This window comes from Lampris incognitus, chromosome 1, assembly GCF_029633865.1.
Source record: "Lampris incognitus isolate fLamInc1 chromosome 1, fLamInc1.hap2, whole genome shotgun sequence".
NCBI classification, from domain to species: domain Eukaryota; kingdom Metazoa; phylum Chordata; class Actinopteri; order Lampriformes; family Lampridae; genus Lampris; species Lampris incognitus.
Genome location: NC_079211.1, coordinates 72821136 through 72841087, shown reverse-complemented (window position 1 = coordinate 72841087; position 19952 = coordinate 72821136).

Sequence of the window (19952 nt, the reverse complement as noted above, 5' to 3'; positions counted from 1 at the left end):
CTGTATACCTATCTGATCTGTCTGTCTGTATACCTATCTGATCTGTCTGTCTATTGGTCTGTCTGTATACCTATCTGATCTGTCTGTGTGTTGGTCTGTCTGTATACCTATCTGATCAGTCTGTCTGTATACCTATCTGATCTGTCTGTCTGTTGGTGTGTCTGTATACCTATCTGATCTGTGTGTCTGTTGGTCTGTCTGTATACCTATCTGATCTGTCTGTCTGTTGGTCTGTCTGTATACCTATCTGATCTGTCTGTCTGTTGGTCTGTCTGTATACCTATCTGATCAGTCTGTCTGTATACCTATCTGATCTGTCTGTCTTTTGGACTGTCTGTATAGCTATCTGATCTGTCTGTCTGTATACCTATCTGATCTGTCTGTCTGTTGGTCTGTCTGTATACCTATCTGATCTGTCTGTCTGTTGTTCTGTCTGTATACCTATCTGATCTGTCTGTCTGTTGGTCTGTCTGTATACCTATCTGATCTTTCTGTCTGTTGGTCTGTCTGTATACCTATCTGATCTTTCTGTCTGTTGGTCTGTCTGTATACCTATCTGATCTGTCTGTCTGTTGGTCTGTCTGTATACCTATGTGATCCTTCTGTCTGTTGTTCTGTCTGTATACCTATCTGATCTTTCTGTCTGTTGGTCTGTCTGTATACCTATCTGATCTTTCTGTCTGTTGGTCTGTCTGTATACCTATCTGATCTGTCTATCTGTTGGTCTGTCTGTATACCTATCTGATCTGTCTGTCTGTATACCTATCTGATCTGTCTGTCTGTTGGTCTGTCTGTATACCTATCTGATCTTTCTGTCTCTTGGTCTGTCTGTATACCTTTCTGATCTTTCTGTCTGTTGGTCTGTCTGTATACCTATCTGATCTGTCTGTCTGTTGGTCTGTCTGTATACCTATCTGATCTGTCTGTCTGTATACCTATCTGATCTGTCTGTCTGTTGGTCTGTCTGTATACCTATCTGATCTGTCTGTCTGTTGGTGTGTCTGTATACCTATCTGATCTGTCTGTCTGTTGGTCTGTCTGTATACCTATCTGATCAGTCTGTCTGTATACCTATCTGATCTGTCTGTCTATTGGTCTGTCTGTATACCTATCTGATCTGTCTGTCTGTTGGTCTGTCTGTATACCTATCTGATCAGTCTGTCTGTATACCTATCTGATCTGTCTGTCTGTTGGTCTGTCTGTATACCTATCTGATCTTTCTGTCTGTTGGTCTGTCTGTATACCTATCTGATCTTTCTGTCTGTTGGTCTGTCTGTATACCTATCTGATGTGTCTGTCTGTTGGTCTGTCTGTATACCTATGTGATCCTTCTGTCTGTTGTTCTGTCTGTATACCTATCTGATCTTTCTGTCTGTTGGTCTGTCTGTATACCTATCTGATCTTTCTGTCTGTTGGTCTGTCTGTATACCTATCTGATCTGTCTATCTGTTGGTCTGTCTGTATACCTATCTGATCTGTCTGTCTGTATACCTATCTGATCTGTCTGTCTGTTGGTCTGTCTGTATACCTATCTGATCTTTCTGTCTCTTGGTCTGTCTGTATACCTATCTGATCTTTCTGTCTGTTGGTCTATCTGTATACCTATCTGATCTGTCTGTCTGTTGGTCTGTCTGTATACCTATCTGATCTGTCTGTCTGTATACCTATCTGATCTGTCTGTCTGTTGGTCTGTCTGTATACCTATCTGATCAGTCTGTCTGTATACCTATCTGATCTGTCTGTCTGTTGGTGTGTCTGTATACCTATCTGATCTGTCTGTCTGTTGGTCTGTCTGTATACCTATCTGATCAGTCTGTCTGTATACCTATCTGATCTGTCTGTCTGTTGGTGTGTCTGTATACCTATCTGAACTGTGTGTCTGTTGGTCTGTCTGTATACCTATCTGATCTGTCTGTCTGTTGGTCTGTCTGTATACCTATCTGATCTTTCTGTCTGTTGGTCTGTCTGTATACCTATCTGATCTTTCTGTCTGTTGGTCTGTCTGTATACCTATCTGATCTGTCTGTCTGTTGGTCTGTCTGTATACCTATCTGATCAGTCTGTCTGTATACCTATCTGATCTGTCTGTCTGTTGGTGTGTCTGTATACCTATCTGATCAGTCTGTCTGTATACCTATCTGATCTGTCTGTCTGTTGGTCTGTCTGTATACCTATCTGATCTGTCTATCTGTTGGTCTGTCTGTATACCTATCTGATCTTTCTGTCTGTTGGTCTGTCTGTATACCAATCTGATCTTTCTGTCTGTTGGTCTGTCTGTATACCTATCTGATCTTTCTGTCTGTTGGTCTGTCTGTATACCTATCTGATCTGTCTATCTGTTGGTCTGTCTGTATACCTATCTTGATCTTTCTGTCTGTTGGTCTGTCTGTATACCTATCTGATCTGTCTGTCTGTTGGTTTGTCTGTATACCTATCTGATCTGTCTGTCTGTATACCTATCTGATCTGTCTGTCTGTTGGTCTGTCTGTATACCTATCTGATCTGTCTGTCTGTTGTTCTGTCTGTATACCTATCTGATCTGTCTGTCTGTTGGTCTGTCTGTATACCTATCTGATCTGTCTGTCTGTTGGTCTGTCTGTATACCTATGTGATCCTTCTGTCTGTTGTTCTGTCTGTATACCTATCTGATCTGTCTTTCTGTTGGTCTGTCTGTACACCTATCTGATCTTTCTGTCTGTTGGTCTGTCTGTATACCTATCTGATCATTCTGTCTGTTGGTCTGTCTGTATACCTATCTGATCTTTCTGTCTGTTGGTCTGTCTGTATACATATCTGATCTGTCTGTCTGTTGGTCTGTCTGTATACCTATGTGATCCTTCTGTCTGTTGTTCTGTCTGTATACCTATCTGATCTTTCTGTCTGTTGGTCTGTCTGTATACCTATCTGATCTTTCTCTCTGTAAGTCTGTCTGTATACCTATCTGATCTGTCTGTCTGTTGGTCTGTCTGTATACCTATCTGATCTGTCTGTCTGTATACCTATCTGATCTGTCTGTCTGTTGGTCTGTCTGTATACCTATCTGATCTTTCTGTCTCTTGGTCTGTCTGTATACCTATCTGATCTTTCTGTCTGTTGGTCTATCTGTATACCTATCTGATCTGTCTGTCTGTTGGTCTGTCTGTATACCTATCTGATCAGTCTGTCTGTATACCTATCTAATCTGTCTGTCTGTTGGTCTGTCTGTATACCTATCTGATCTGTCTGTCTGTATACCTATCTGATCTGTCTGTCTATTGGTCTGTCTGTATACCTATCTGATCTGTCTATCTGTTGGTCTGTCTGTATACCTATCTGATCTTTCTGTCTGTTGGTCTGTCTGTATACCTATCTGAACTGTCTGTCTGTTGGTCTGTCTGTATGCCTATCTGATCTGCCTGTCTGTTGGTCTGTCTGTATACCTATCTGATCAGTCTGTCTGTATACCTATCTGATCTGTCTGTCTGTTGGTGTGTCTGTATACCTATCTGATCTGTCTGTCTGTTGGTCTGTCTGTATACCTATCTGATCTGTCTATCTGTTGGTCTGTCTGTATACCTATCTTGATCTTTCTGTCTGTTGGTCTGTCTGTATACCTATCTGATCTGTCTGTCTGTTGGTCTGTCTGTATACCTCTCCGATCAGTCTGTCTGTATACCTATCTGATCTGTCTGTCTTTTGGTCTGTCTGTATACCTATCTGATCTGTCTGTCTGTTGGTCTGTCTGTATACCTATCTGATCTGTCTGTCTGTATACCTATCTGATCTGTCTGTCTGTTGGTCTGTCTGTATACCTATCTGATCTGTCTGTCTGTTGTTCTGTCTGTATACCTATCTGATCTGTCTGTCTGTTGGTCTGTCTGTATACCTATCTTATCTGTCTGTCTGTTGGTCTGTCTGTATACCTATCTGATCTGTCTATCTGTTGGTCTGTCTGTATACCTATGTGATCTGTCTGTCTGTTGGTCTGTCTGTATACCTATCTGATCTGTCTTTCTGTTGGTCTGTCTGTACACCTATCTGATCTTTCTGTCTGTTGGTCTGTCTGTATACCTATGTGATCCTTCTGTCTGTTGTTTTGTCTGTATACCTATCTGATCTTTCTGTCTGTTGGTCTGTCTGTATACCTATCTGATCTTTCTCTCTGTAAGTCTGTCTGTATACCTATCTGATCTGTCTGTCTGTTGGTCTGTCTGTATACCTATCTGATCTGTCTGTCTGTATACCTATTTGATCTGTCTGTCTGTTGGTCTGTCTGTATACCTATCTGATCTTTCTGTCTCTTGGTCTGTCTGTATACCTATCTGATCTTTCTGTCTGTTGGTCTATCTGTATACCTATCTGATCTGTCTGTCTGTTGGTCTGTCTGTATACCTATCTGATCAGTCTGTCTGTATACCTATCTAATCTGTCTGTCTGTTGGTCTGTCTGTATACCTATCTGATCTGTCTGTCTGTATACCTATCTGATCTGTCTGTCTATTGGTCTGTCTGTATACCTATCTGATCTGTCTATCTGTTGGTCTGTCTGTATACCTATCTGATCTTTCTGTCTGTTGGTCTGTCTGTATACCTATCTGAACTGTCTGTCTGTTGGTCTGTCTGTATACCTATCTGATCTGTCTGTCTGTTGGTCTGTCTGTATACCTATCTGATCAGTCTGTCTGTATACCTATCTGATCTGTCTGTCTGTTGGTGTGTCTGTATACCTATCTGATCTGTCTGTCTGTTGCTCTGTCTGTATACCTATCTGATCAGTCTGTCTGTATACCTATCTGATCTGTCTGTCTGTTGGTGTGTCTGTATACCTATCTGATCTGTGTGTCTGTTGGTCTGTCTGTATACCTATCTGATCTGTCTGTCTGTTGGTCTGTCTGTATACCTATCTGATCTTTCTGTCTGTTGGTCTGTCTGTATACCTATCGGATCTTTCTGTCTGTTGGTCTGTCTGTATACCTATCTGATCTGTCTGTCTGTTTGTCTGTCTGTATACCTATCTGATCAGTCTGTCTGTATACGTATCTGATCTGTCTGTCTGTTGGTGTGTCTGTATACCTATCTGATCAGTCTGTCTGTATACCTATCTGATCTGTCTGTCTGTTGGTCTTTCTGTATACCTATCTGATCTGTCTATCTGTTGGTCTGTCTGTATACCTATTTGATCTTTCTGTCTGTTGGTCTGTCTGTATACCTATCTGATCTGTCTGTCTGTATACCTATCTGATCTGTCTGTCTATTGGTCTGTCTGTATACCTATCTGATCTGTCTGTCTGTTGGTCTGTCTGTATACCTATCTGATCAGTCTGTCTGTATACCTATCTGATCTGTCTGTCTGTTGGTGTGTCTGTATACCTATCTGATCTGTGTGTCTGTTGGTCTGTCTGTATACCTATCTGATCTGTCTGTCTGTTGGTCTGTCTGTATACCTATCTGATCTGTCTGTCTGTTGGTCTGTCTGTATACCTATCTGATCAGTCTGTCTGTATACCTATCTGATCTGTCTGTCTTTTGGACTGTCTGTATAGCTATCTGATCTGTCTGTCTGTATACCTATCTGATCTGTCTGTCTGTTGGTCTGTCTGTATACCTATCTGATCTGTCTGTCTGTTGTTCTGTCTGTATACCTATCTGATCTGTCTGTCTGTTGGTCTGTCTGTATACCTATCTGATCTTTCTGTCTGTTGGTCTGTCTGTATACCTATCTGATCTTTCTGTCTGTTGGTCTGTCTGTATACCTATCTGATCTGTCTGTCTGTTGGTCTGTCTGTATACCTATGTGATCCTTCTGTCTGTTGTTCTGTCTGTATACCTATCTGATCTTTCTGTCTGTTGGTCTGTCTGTATACCTATCTGATCTTTCTGTCTGTTGGTCTGTCTGTATACCTATCTGATCTGTCTATCTGTTGGTCTGTCTGTATACCTATCTGATCTGTCTGTCTGTATACCTATCTGATCTGTCTGTCTGTTGGTCTGTCTGTATACCTATCTGATCTTTCTGTCTCTTGGTCTGTCTGTATACCTTTCTGATCTTTCTGTCTGTTGGTCTATCTGTATACCTATCTGATCTGTCTGTCTGTTGGTCTGTCTGTATACCTATCTGATCTGTCTGTCTGTATACCTATCTGATCTGTCTGTCTGTTGGTCTGTCTGTATACCTATCTGATCTGTCTGTCTGTTGGTGTGTCTGTATACCTATCTGATCTGTCTGTCTGTTGGTCTGTCTGTATACCTATCTGATCAGTCTGTCTGTATACCTATCTGATCTGTCTGTCTGTTGGTGTGTCTGTATACCTATCTGAACTGTGTGTCTGTTGGTCTGTCTGTATACCTATCTGATCTGTCTGTCTGTTGGTCTGTCTGTATACCTATCTGATCTTTCTGTCTGTTGGTCTGTCTGTATACCTATCTGATCTTTCTGTCTGTTGGTCTGTCTGTATACCTATCTGATCTGTCTGTCTGTTGGTCTGTCTGTATACCTATCTGATCAGTCTGTCTGTATACCTATCTGATCTGTCTGTCTGTTGGTGTGTCTGTATACCTATCTGATCAGTCTGTCTGTATACCTATCTGATCTGTCTGTCTGTTGGTCTGTCTGTATACCTATCTGATCTGTCTATCTGTTGGTCTGTCTGTATACCTATCTGATCTTTCTGTCTGTTGGTCTGTCTGTATACCAATCTGATCTTTCTGTCTGTTGGTCTGTCTGTATACCTATCTGATCTTTCTGTCTGTTGGTCTGTCTGTATACCTATCTGATCTTTCTGTCTGTTGGTCTTTCTGTATACCTATCTGATCAGTCTGTCTGTATACCTATGTGATCTGTCAGTCTGTTGGTGTGTCTGTATACCTATCTGATCTGTCTGTCTGTTGGTCTGTCTGTATACCTATCTGATCAGTCTGTCTGTATACCTATCTGATCTGTCTGTCTGTTGGTGTGTCTGTATACCTATCTGATCTGTCTGTCTGTTGGTCTGTCTGTATACCTATCTGATCTTTCTGTCTGTTGGTCTGTCTGTATACCTATCTGATCTTTCTGTCTGTGGGTCTGTTCGTATACCTATCTGAACTGTCTGTCTGTTGGGCTTTCTGTATACCTATCTGATCAGTCTGTCTGTATACCTATCTGATCTTTCTGTCTGTTGGTCTGTCTGTATACCTATCTGATCTGTCTATCTGTTGGTCTGTCTGTATACCTATCTTGATCTTTCTGTCTGTTGGTCTGTCTGTATACCTATCTGATCTGTCTGTCTGTTGGTTTGTCTGTATACCTATCTGATCTGTCTGTCTGTATACCTATCTGATCTGTCTGTCTGTTGGTCTGTCTGTATACCTATCTGATCTGTCTGTCTGTTGTTCTGTCTGTATACCTATCTGATCTGTCTGTCTGTTGGTCTGTCTGTATACCTATCTGATCTGTCTGTCTGTTGGTCTGTCTGTATACCTATCTGATCTGTCTATCTGTTGGTCTGTCTGTATACCTATGTGATCTGTCTGTCTGTTGGTCTGTCTGTATACCTATCTGATCTGTCTTTCTGTTGGTCTGTCTGTACACCTATCTGATCTTTCTGTCTGTTGGTCTGTCTGTATACCTATCTGATCTTTCTGTCTGTTGGTCTGTCTGTATACCTATCTGATCTTTCTGTCTGTTGGTCTGTCTGTATACATATCTGATCTGTCTGTCTGTTGGTCTGTCTGTATACCTATGTGATCCTTCTGTCTGTTGTTCTGTCTGTATACCTATCTGATCTTTCTGTCTGTTGGTCTGTCTGTATACCTATCTGATCTTTCTCTCTGTAAGTCTGTCTGTATACCTATCTGATCTGTCTGTCTGTTGGTCTGTCTGTATACCTATCTGATCTGTCTGTCTGTATACCTATCTGATCTGTCTGTCTGTTGGTCTGTCTGTATACCTATCTGATCTTTCTGTCTCTTGGTCTGTCTGTATACCTATCTGATCTTTCTGTCTGTTGGTCTATCTGTATACCTATCTGATCTGTCTGTCTGTTGGTCTGTCTGTATACCTATCTGATCAGTCTGTCTGTATACCTATCTAATCTGTCTGTCTGTTGGTCTGTCTGTATACCTATCTGATCTGTCTGTCTGTATACCTATCTGATCTGTCTATCTGTTGGTCTGTCTGTATACCTATCTGATCTTTCTGTCTGTTGGTCTGTCTGTATACCTATCTGAACTGTCTGTCTGTTGGTCTGTCTGTATACCTATCTGATCTGTCTGTCTGTTGGTCTGTCTGTATACCTATCTGATCAGTCTGTCTGTATACCTATCTGATCTGTCTGTCTGTTGGTCTGTCTGTATACCTATCTGATCTTTCTGTCTGTTGGTCTGTCTGTATACCTATCTGATCTTTCTGTCTGTTGGTCTGTCTGTATACCTATCTGATCTGTCTGTCTGTATACCTCTCTGATCTGTCTGTCTATTGGTCTGTCTGTATACCTATCTGATCTCTCTGTCTGTTGGTCTGTCTGTATACCTATCTGATCAGTCTGTCTGTATACCTATCTGATCTGTCTGTCTGTTGGTGTGTCTGTATACCTATCTGATCTGTGTGTCTGTTGGTCTGTCTGTATACCTATCTGATCTGTCTGTCTGTTGGTCTGTCTGTATACCTATCTGATCTTTCTGTCTGTTGGTCTGTCTGTATACCTATCTGATCTTTCTGTCTGTTGGTCTGTCTGTATACCTATCTGATCTTTCTGTCTGTTGGTCTGTCTGTATACCTATCTGATCAGTCTGTCTGTATACCTATCTGATCTGTCTGTCTGTTGGTGTGTCTGTATACCTATCTGATCTGTCTGTCTGTTGGTCTGTCTGTATACCTATCTGATCTGTCTATCTGTTGGTCTGTCTGTATACCTATCTGATCTTTCTGTCTGTTGGTCTGTCTGTATACCTATCTGATCTTTCTGTCTCTTGGTCTGTCTGTATACCTATCTGATCTTTCTGTCTGTTGGTCTGTCTGTATACCTATCTGATCAGTCTGTCTGTATACCCCTCTGATCTGTCTGTCTATTGGTCTGTCTGTATACCTATCTGATCTGTCTATCTGTTGGTCTGTCTGTATACCTATCTGATCTTTCTGTCTGTTGGTCTGTCTGTATACCTATCTGATCTTTCTGTCTGTTGGTCTGTCTGTATACCTACCTGATCTGTCTGTCTGTTGGTCTTTCTGTATACCTATCTGATCAGTCTGTCTGTATACCTATGTGATCTGTCTGTCTGTTGGTGTGTCTGTATACCTATCTGATCTGTCTGTCTGTTGGTCTGTCTGTATACCTATCTGATCAGTCTGTCTGTATACCTATCTGATCTTTCTGTCTGTTGGTGTGTCTGTATACCTATCTGATCTGTCTGTCTGTTGGTCTGTCTGTATACCTATCTGATCTTTCTGTCTGTTGGTCTGTCTGTATACCTATCTGATCTTTCTGTCTGTGGGTCTGTTCGTATACCTATCTGAACTGTCTGTCTGTTGGTCTGTCTGTATACCTATCTGATCAGTCTGTCTGTATACCTATCTGATCTTTCTGTCTGTTGGTCTGTCTGTATACCTATCTGATCTGTCTATCTGTTGGTCTGTCTGTATACCTATCTGATCTTTCTGTCTGTTGGTCTGTCTGTATACCTATCTGAACTGTCTGTCTGTTGGTCTGTCTGTATACCTATCTGATCTGTCTGTCTGTTGGTCTGTCTGTATACCTATCTGATCAGTCTGTCTGTATACCTATCTGATCTGCTTGTCTGTTGGTGTGTCTGTATACCTATCTGATCTGTCTGTCTGTTGGTATGTCTGTATACCTATCTGATCTGTCTATCTGTTGGTCTGTCTGTATACCTATCTTGATCTTTCTGTCTGTTGGTCTGTCTGTATACCTATCTGATCTGTCAGTCTGTTGGTCTGTCTGTATACCTGTCTGATCAGTCTGTCTGTATACCTATCTGATCTGTCTGTCTTTTGGTCTGTCTGTATACCTATCTGATCTGTCTGTCTGTTGGTCTGTCTGTATACCTATCTGATCTGTCTGTCTGTATACCTATCTGATCTGTCTGTCTGTTGGTCTGTCTGTATACCTATCTGATCTGTCTGTCTGTTGTTCTGTCTGTATACCTATCTGATCTGTCTGTCTGTTGGTCTGTCTGTATACCTATCTGATCTGTCTGTCTGTTGGTCTGTCTGTATACCTATCTGATCTGTCTATCTGTTGGTCTGTCTGTATACCTATGTGATCTGTCTGTCTGTTGGTCTGTCTGTATACCTATCTGATCTGTCTTTCTGTTGGTCTGTCTGTACACCTATCTGATCTTTCTGTCTGTCGGTCTGTCTGTATACCTATCTGATCTTTCTGTCTGTTGGTCTGTCTGTATACCTATCTGATCTTTCTGTCTGTTGGTCTGTCTGTATACCTATCTGATCTGTCTGTCTGTTGGTCTGTCTGTATACCTATGTGATCCTTCTGTCTGTTGTTCTGTCTGTATACCTATCTGATCTTTCTGTCTGTTGGTCTGTCTGTATACCTATCTGATCTTTCTGTCTGTTGGTCTGTCTGTATACCTATCTGATCTGTCTGTCTGTTGGTCTGTCTGTATACCTATCTGATCTGTCTGTCTGTATACCTATCTGATCTGTCTGTCTGTTGGTCTGTCTGTATACCTATCTGATCTTTCTGTCTCTTGGTCTGTCTGTATACCTATCTGATCTTTCTGTCTGTTGGTCTATCTGTACACCTATCTGATCTGTCTGTCTGTTGGTCTGTCTGTATACCTATCTGATCAGTCTGTCTGTATACCTATCTAGTCTGTCTGTCTGTTGGTCTGTCTGTATACCTATCTGATCTGTCTGTCTGTTGGTCTGTCTGTATACCTATCTGATCTGTCTATCTGTTGGTCTGTCTGTATACCTATGTGATCTGTCTGTCTGTTGGTCTGTCTGTATACCTATCTGATCTGTCTTTCTGTTGGTCTGTCTGTACACCTATCTGATCTTTCTGTCTGTTGGTATGTCTGTATACCTATGTGATCTTTCTGTCTGTTGGTCTGTCTGTATACCTATCTGATCTTTCTGTCTGTTGGTCTGTCTGTATACCTATCTGATCTGTCTGTCTGTTGGTCTGTCTGTATACCTATGTGATCCTTCTGTCTGTTGTTCTGTCTGTATACCTATCTGATCTTTCTGTCTGTTGGTCTGTCTGTATACCTATCTGATCTTTCTGTCTGTTGGTCTGTCTGTATACCTATCTGATCTGTCTGTCTGTTGGTCTGTCTGTATACCTATCTGATCTGTCTGTCTGTATACCTATCTGATCTGTCTGTCTGTTGGTCTGTCTGTATACCTATCTGATCTTTCTGTCTCTTGGTCTGTCTGTATACCTATCTGATCTTTCTGTCTGTTGGTCTATCTGTATATCTATCTGATCTGTGTGTCTGTTGGTCTGTCTGTATACCTATCTGATCAGTCTGTCTGTATACCTATCTGATCTGTCTGTCTGTTGGTGTGTCTGTATACCTATCTGATCTGTCTGTCTGTTGGTCTGTCTGTATACCTATCTGATCTGTCTATCTGTTGGTCTGTCTGTATACCTATCTTGATCTTTCTGTCTGTTGGTCTGTCTGTATACCTATCTGATCTGTCTGTCTGTTGGTCTGTCTGTATACCTCTCCGATCAGTCTGTCTGTATACCTATCTGATCTGTCTGTCTTTTGGTCTGTCTGTATACCTATCTGATCTGTCTGTCTGTTGGTCTGTCTGTATACCTATCTGATCTGTCTGTCTGTATACCTATCTGATCTGTCTGTCTGTTGGTCTGTCTGTATACTTATCTGATCTGTCTGTCTGTTGTTCTGTCTGTATACCTATCTGATCTGTCTGTCTGTTGGTCTGTCTGTATACCTATCTTATCTGTCTGTCTGTTGGTCTGTCTGTATACCTATCTGATCTGTCTATCTGTTGGTCTGTCTGTATACCTATGTGATCTGTCTGTCTGTTGGTCTGTCTGTATACCTATCTGATCTGTCTTTCTGTTGGTCTGTCTGTACACCTATCTGATCTTTCTGTCTGTTGGTCTGTCTGTATACCTATGTGATCCTTCTGTCTGTTGTTTTGTCTGTATACCTATCTGATCTTTCTGTCTGTTGGTCTGTCTGTATACCTATCTGATCTTTCTCTCTGTAAGTCTGTCTGTATACCTATCTGATCTGTCTGTCTGTTGGTCTGTCTGTATACCTATCTGATCTGTCTGTCTGTATACCTATTTGATCTGTCTGTCTGTTGGTCTGTCTGTATACCTATCTGATCTTTCTGTCTCTTGGTCTGTCTGTATACCTATCTGATCTTTCTGTCTGTTGGTCTATCTGTATACCTATCTGATCTGTCTGTCTGTTGGTCTGTCTGTATACCTATCTGATCAGTCTGTCTGTATACCTATCTAATCTGTCTGTCTGTTGGTCTGTCTGTATACCTATCTGATCTGTCTGTCTGTATACCTATCTGATCTGTCTGTCTATTGGTCTGTCTGTATACCTATCTGATCTGTCTATCTGTTGGTCTGTCTGTATACCTATCTGATCTTTCTGTCTGTTGGTCTGTCTGTATACCTATCTGAACTGTCTGTCTGTTGGTCTGTCTGTATACCTATCTGATCTGTCTGTCTGTTGGTCTGTCTGTATACCTATCTGATCAGTCTGTCTGTATACCTATCTGATCTGTCTGTCTGTTGGTGTGTCTGTATACCTATCTGATCTGTCTGTCTGTTGCTCTGTCTGTATACCTATCTGATCAGTCTGTCTGTATACCTATCTGATCTGTCTGTCTGTTGGTGTGTCTGTATACCTATCTGATCTGTGTGTCTGTTGGTCTGTCTGTATACCTATCTGATCTGTCTGTCTGTTGGTCTGTCTGTATACCTATCTGATCTTTCTGTCTGTTGGTCTGTCTGTATACCTATCGGATCTTTCTGTCTGTTTGTCTGTCTGTATACCTATCTGATCAGTCTGTCTGTATACGTATCTGATCTGTCTGTCTGTTGGTGTGTCTGTATACCTATCTGATCAGTCTGTCTGTATACCTATCTGATCTGTCTGTCTGTTGGTCTTTCTGTATACCTATCTGATCTGTCTATCTGTTGGTCTGTCTGTATACCTATTTGATCTTTCTGTCTGTTGGTCTGTCTGTATACCTATCTGATCTGTCTGTCTGTATACCTATCTGATCTGTCTGTCTATTGGTCTGTCTGTATACCTATCTGATCTGTCTGTGTGTTGGTCTGTCTGTATACCTATCTGATCAGTCTGTCTGTATACCTATCTGATCTGTCTGTCTGTTGGTGTGTCTGTATACCTATCTGATCTGTGTGTCTGTTGGTCTGTCTGTATACCTATCTGATCTGTCTGTCTGTTGGTCTGTCTGTATACCTATCTGATCTGTCTGTCTGTTGGTCTGTCTGTATACCTATCTGATCAGTCTGTCTGTATACCTATCTGATCTGTCTGTCTTTTGGACTGTCTGTATAGCTATCTGATCTGTCTGTCTGTATACCTATCTGATCTGTCTGTCTGTTGGTCTGTCTGTATACCTATCTGATCTGTCTGTCTGTTGTTCTGTCTGTATACCTATCTGATCTGTCTGTCTGTTGGTCTGTCTGTATACCTATCTGATCTTTCTGTCTGTTGGTCTGTCTGTATACCTATCTGATCTTTCTGTCTGTTGGTCTGTCTGTATACCTATCTGATCTGTCTGTCTGTTGGTCTGTCTGTATACCTATGTGATCCTTCTGTCTGTTGTTCTGTCTGTATACCTATCTGATCTTTCTGTCTGTTGGTCTGTCTGTATACCTATCTGATCTTTCTGTCTGTTGGTCTGTCTGTATACCTATCTGATCTGTCTATCTGTTGGTCTGTCTGTATACCTATCTGATCTGTCTGTCTGTATACCTATCTGATCTGTCTGTCTGTTGGTCTGTCTGTATACCTATCTGATCTTTCTGTCTCTTGGTCTGTCTGTATACCTTTCTGATCTTTCTGTCTGTTGGTCTGTCTGTATACCTATCTGATCTGTCTGTCTGTTGGTCTGTCTGTATACCTATCTGATCTGTCTGTCTGTATACCTATCTGATCTGTCTGTCTGTTGGTCTGTCTGTATACCTATCTGATCTGTCTGTCTGTTGGTGTGTCTGTATACCTATCTGATCTGTCTGTCTGTTGGTCTGTCTGTATACCTATCTGATCAGTCTGTCTGTATACCTATCTGATCTGTCTGTCTATTGGTCTGTCTGTATACCTATCTGATCTGTCTGTCTGTTGGTCTGTCTGTATACCTATCTGATCAGTCTGTCTGTATACCTATCTGATCTGTCTGTCTGTTGGTCTGTCTGTATACCTATCTGATCTTTCTGTCTGTTGGTCTGTCTGTATACCTATCTGATCTTTCTGTCTGTTGGTCTGTCTGTATACCTATCTGATGTGTCTGTCTGTTGGTCTGTCTGTATACCTATGTGATCCTTCTGTCTGTTGTTCTGTCTGTATACCTATCTGATCTTTCTGTCTGTTGGTCTGTCTGTATACCTATCTGATCTTTCTGTCTGTTGGTCTGTCTGTATACCTATCTGATCTGTCTATCTGTTGGTCTGTCTGTATACCTATCTGATCTGTCTGTCTGTATACCTATCTGATCTGTCTGTCTGTTGGTCTGTCTGTATACCTATCTGATCTTTCTGTCTCTTGGTCTGTCTGTATACCTATCTGATCTTTCTGTCTGTTGGTCTATCTGTATACCTATCTGATCTGTCTGTCTGTTGGTCTGTCTGTATACCTATCTGATCTGTCTGTCTGTATACCTATCTGATCTGTCTGTCTGTTGGTCTGTCTGTATACCTATCTGATCAGTCTGTCTGTATACCTATCTGATCTGTCTGTCTGTTGGTGTGTCTGTATACCTATCTGATCTGTCTGTCTGTTGGTCTGTCTGTATACCTATCTGATCAGTCTGTCTGTATACCTATCTGATCTGTCTGTCTGTTGGTGTGTCTGTATACCTATCTGAACTGTGTGTCTGTTGGTCTGTCTGTATACCTATCTGATCTGTCTGTCTGTTGGTCTGTCTGTATACCTATCTGATCTTTCTGTCTGTTGGTCTGTCTGTATACCTATCTGATCTTTCTGTCTGTTGGTCTGTCTGTATACCTATCTGATCTGTCTGTCTGTTGGTCTGTCTGTATACCTATCTGATCAGTCTGTCTGTATACCTATCTGATCTGTCTGTCTGTTGGTGTGTCTGTATACCTATCTGATCAGTCTGTCTGTATACCTATCTGATCTGTCTGTCTGTTGGTCTGTCTGTATACCTATCTGATCTGTCTATCTGTTGGTCTGTCTGTATACCTATCTGATCTTTCTGTCTGTTGGTCTGTCTGTATACCAATCTGATCTTTCTGTCTGTTGGTCTGTCTGTATACCTATCTGATCTGTCTGTCTGTTGGTCTGTCTGTATACCTATCTGATCTGTCTATCTGTTGGTCTGTCTGTATACCTATCTTGATCTTTCTGTCTGTTGGTCTGTCTGTATACCTATCTGATCTGTCTGTCTGTTGGTTTGTCTGTATACCTATCTGATCTGTCTGTCTGTATACCTATCTGATCTGTCTGTCTGTTGGTCTGTCTGTATACCTATCTGATCTGTCTGTCTGTTGTTCTGTCTGTATACCTATCTGATCTGTCTGTCTGTTGGTCTGTCTGTATACCTATCTGATCTGTCTGTCTGTTGGTCTGTCTGTATACCTATGTGATCCTTCTGTCTGTTGTTCTGTCTGTATACCTATCTGATCTGTCTTTCTGTTGGTCTGTCTGTACACCTATCTGATCTTTCTGTCTGTTGGTCTGTCTGTATACCTATCTGATCATTCTGTCTGTTGGTCTGTCTGTATACCTATCTGATCTTTCTGTCTGTTGGTCTGTCTGTATACATATCTGATCTGTCTGTCTGTTGGTCTGTCTGTATACCTATGTGATCCTTCTGTCTGTTGTTCTGTCTGTATACCTATCTGATCTTTCTGTCTGTTGGTCTGTCTGTATACCTATCTGATCTTTCTCTCTGTAAGTCTGTCTGTATACCTATCTGATCTGTCTGTCTGTTGGTCTGTCTGTATACCTATCTGATCTGTCTGTCTGTATACCTATCTGATCTGTCTGTCTGTTGGTCTGTCTGTATACCTATCTGATCTTTCTGTCTCTTGGTCTGTCTGTATACCTATCTGATCTTTCTGTCTGTTGGTCTATCTGTATACCTATCTGATCTGTCTGTCTGTTGGTCTGTCTGTATACCTATCTGATCAGTCTGTCTGTATACCTATCTAATCTGTCTGTCTGTTGGTCTGTCTGTATACCTATCTGATCTGTCTGTCTGTATACCTATCTGATCTGTCTGTCTATTGGTCTGTCTGTATACCTATCTGATCTGTCTATCTGTTGGTCTGTCTGTATACCTATCTGATCTTTCTGTCTGTTGGTCTGTCTGTATACCTATCTGAACTGTCTGTCTGTTGGTCTGTCTGTATACCTATCTGATCTGCCTGTCTGTTGGTCTGTCTGTATACCTATCTGATCAGTCTGTCTGTATACCTATCTGATCTGTCTGTCTGTTGGTGTGTCTGTATACCTATCTGATCTGTCTGTCTGTTGGTCTGTCTGTATACCTATCTGATCTGTCTATCTGTTGGTCTGTCTGTATACCTATCTTGATCTTTCTGTCTGTTGGTCTGTCTGTATACCTATCTGATCTGTCTGTCTGTTGGTCTGTCTGTATACCTCTCCGATCAGTCTGTCTGTATACCTATCTGATCTGTCTGTCTTTTGGTCTGTCTGTATACCTATCTGATCTGTCTGTCTGTTGGTCTGTCTGTATACCTATCTGATCTGTCTGTCTGTATACCTATCTGATCTGTCTGTCTGTTGGTCTGTCTGTATACCTATCTGATCTGTCTGTCTGTTGTTCTGTCTGTATACCTATCTGATCTGTCTGTCTGTTGGTCTGTCTGTATACCTATCTTATCTGTCTGTCTGTTGGTCTGTCTGTATACCTATCTGATCTGTCTATCTGTTGGTCTGTCTGTATACCTATGTGATCTGTCTGTCTGTTGGTCTGTCTGTATACCTATCTGATCTGTCTTTCTGTTGGTCTGTCTGTACACCTATCTGATCTTTCTGTCTGTTGGTCTGTCTGTATACCTATGTGATCCTTCTGTCTGTTGTTTTGTCTGTATACCTATCTGATCTTTCTGTCTGTTGGTCTGTCTGTATACCTATCTGATCTTTCTCTCTGTAAGTCTGTCTGTATACCTATCTGATCTGTCTGTCTGTTGGTCTGTCTGTATACCTATCTGATCTGTCTGTCTGTATACCTATTTGATCTGTCTGTCTGTTGGTCTGTCTGTATACCTATCTGATCTTTCTGTCTCTTGGTCTGTCTGTATACCTATCTGATCTTTCTGTCTGTTGGTCTATCTGTATACCTATCTGATCTGTCTGTCTGTTGGTCTGTCTGTATACCTATCTGATCAGTCTGTCTGTATACCTATCTAATCTGTCTGTCTGTTGGTCTGTCTGTATACCTATCTGATCTGTCTGTCTGTATACCTATCTGATCTGTCTGTCTATTGGTCTGTCTGTATACCTATCTGATCTGTCTATCTGTTGGTCTGTCTGTATACCTATCTGATCTTTCTGTCTGTTGGTCTGTCTGTATACCTATCTGAACTGTCTGTCTGTTGGTCTGTCTGTATACCTATCTGATCTGTCTGTCTGTTGGTCTGTCTGTATACCTATCTGATCAGTCTGTCTGTATACCTATCTGATCTGTCTGTCTGTTGGTGTGTCTGTATACCTATCTGATCTGTCTGTCTGTTGCTCTGTCTGTATACCTATCTGATCAGTCTGTCTGTATACCTATCTGATCTGTCTGTCTGTTGGTGTGTCTGTATACCTATCTGATCTGTGTGTCTGTTGGTCTGTCTGTATACCTATCTGATCTGTCTGTCTGTTGGTCTGTCTGTATACCTATCTGATCTTTCTGTCTGTTGGTCTGTCTGTATACCTATCGGATCTTTCTGTCTGTTGGTCTGTCTGTATACCTATCTGATCTGTCTGTCTGTTTGTCTGTCTGTATACCTATCTGATCAGTCTGTCTGTATACGTATCTGATCTGTCTGTCTGTTGGTGTGTCTGTATACCTATCTGATCAGTCTGTCTGTATACCTATCTGATCTGTCTGTCTGTTGGTCTTTCTGTATACCTATCTGATCTGTCTATCTGTTGGTCTGTCTGTATACCTATTTGATCTTTCTGTCTGTTGGTCTGTCTGTATACCTATCTGATCTGTCTGTCTGTATACCTATCTGATCTGTCTGTCTATTGGTCTGTCTGTATACCTATCTGATCTGTCTGTCTGTTGGTCTGTCTGTATACCTATCTGATCAGTCTGTCTGTATACCTATCTGATCTGTCTGTCTGTTGGTGTGTCTGTATACCTATCTGATCTGTGTGTCTGTTGGTCTGTCTGTATACCTATCTGATCTGTCTGTCTGTTGGTCTGTCTGTATACCTATCTGATCTGTCTGTCTGTTGGTCTGTCTGTATACCTATCTGATCAGTCTGTCTGTATACCTATCTGATCTGTCTGTCTTTTGGACTGTCTGTATAGCTATCTGATCTGTCTGTCTGTATACCTATCTGATCTGTCTGTCTGTTGGTCTGTCTGTATACCTATCTGATCTGTCTGTCTGTTGTTCTGTCTGTATACCTATCTGATCTGTCTGTCTGTTGGTCTGTCTGTATACCTATCTGATCTTTCTGTCTGTTGGTCTGTCTGTATACCTATCTGATCTTTCTGTCTGTTGGTCTGTCTGTATACCTATCTGATCTGTCTGTCTGTTGGTCTGTCTGTATACCTATGTGATCCTTCTGTCTGTTGTTCTGTCTGTATACCTATCTGATCTTTCTGTCTGTTGGTCTGTCTGTATACCTATCTGATCTTTCTGTCTGTTGGTCTGTCTGTATACCTATCTGATCTGTCTATCTGTTGGTCTGTCTGTATACCTATCTGATCTGTCTGTCTGTATACCTATCTGATCTGTCTGTCTGTTGGTCTGTCTGTATACCTATCTGATCTTTCTGTCTCTTGGTCTGTCTGTATACCTTTCTGATCTTTCTGTCTGTTGGTCTATCTGTATACCTATCTGATCTGTCTGTCTGTTGGTCTGTCTGTATACCTATCTGATCTGTCTGTCTGTATACCTATCTGATCTGTCTGTCTGTTGGTCTGTCTGTATACCTATCTGATCTGTCTGTCTGTTGGTGTGTCTGTATACCTATCTGATCTGTCTGTCTGTTGGTCTGTCTGTATACCTATCTGATCAGTCTGTCTGTATACCTATCTGATCTGTCTGTCTGTTGGTGTGTCTGTATACCTATCTGAACTGTGTGTCTGTTGGTCTGTCTGTATACCTATCTGATCTGTCTGTCTGTTGGTCTGTCTGTATACCTATCTGATCTTTCTGTCTGTTGGTCTGTCTGTATACCTATCTGATCTTTCTGTCTGTTGGTCTGTCTGTATACCTATCTGATCTGTCTGTCTGTTGGTCTGTCTGTATACCTATCTGATCAGTCTGTCTGTATACCTATCTGATCTGTCTGTCTGTTGGTCTGTCTGTATACCTATCTGATCTGTCTGTCTGTTGGTCTGTCTGTATACCTATCTGATCAGTCTGTCTGTATACCTATCTGATCTGTCTGTCTGTTGGTCTGTCTGTATACCTATCTGATCTGTCTATCTGTTGGTCTGTCTGTATACCTATCTGATCTTTCTGTCTGTTGGTCTGTCTGTATACCAATCTGATCTTTCTGTCTGTTGGTCTGTCTGTATACCTATCTGATCTTTCTGTCTGTTGGTCTGTCTGT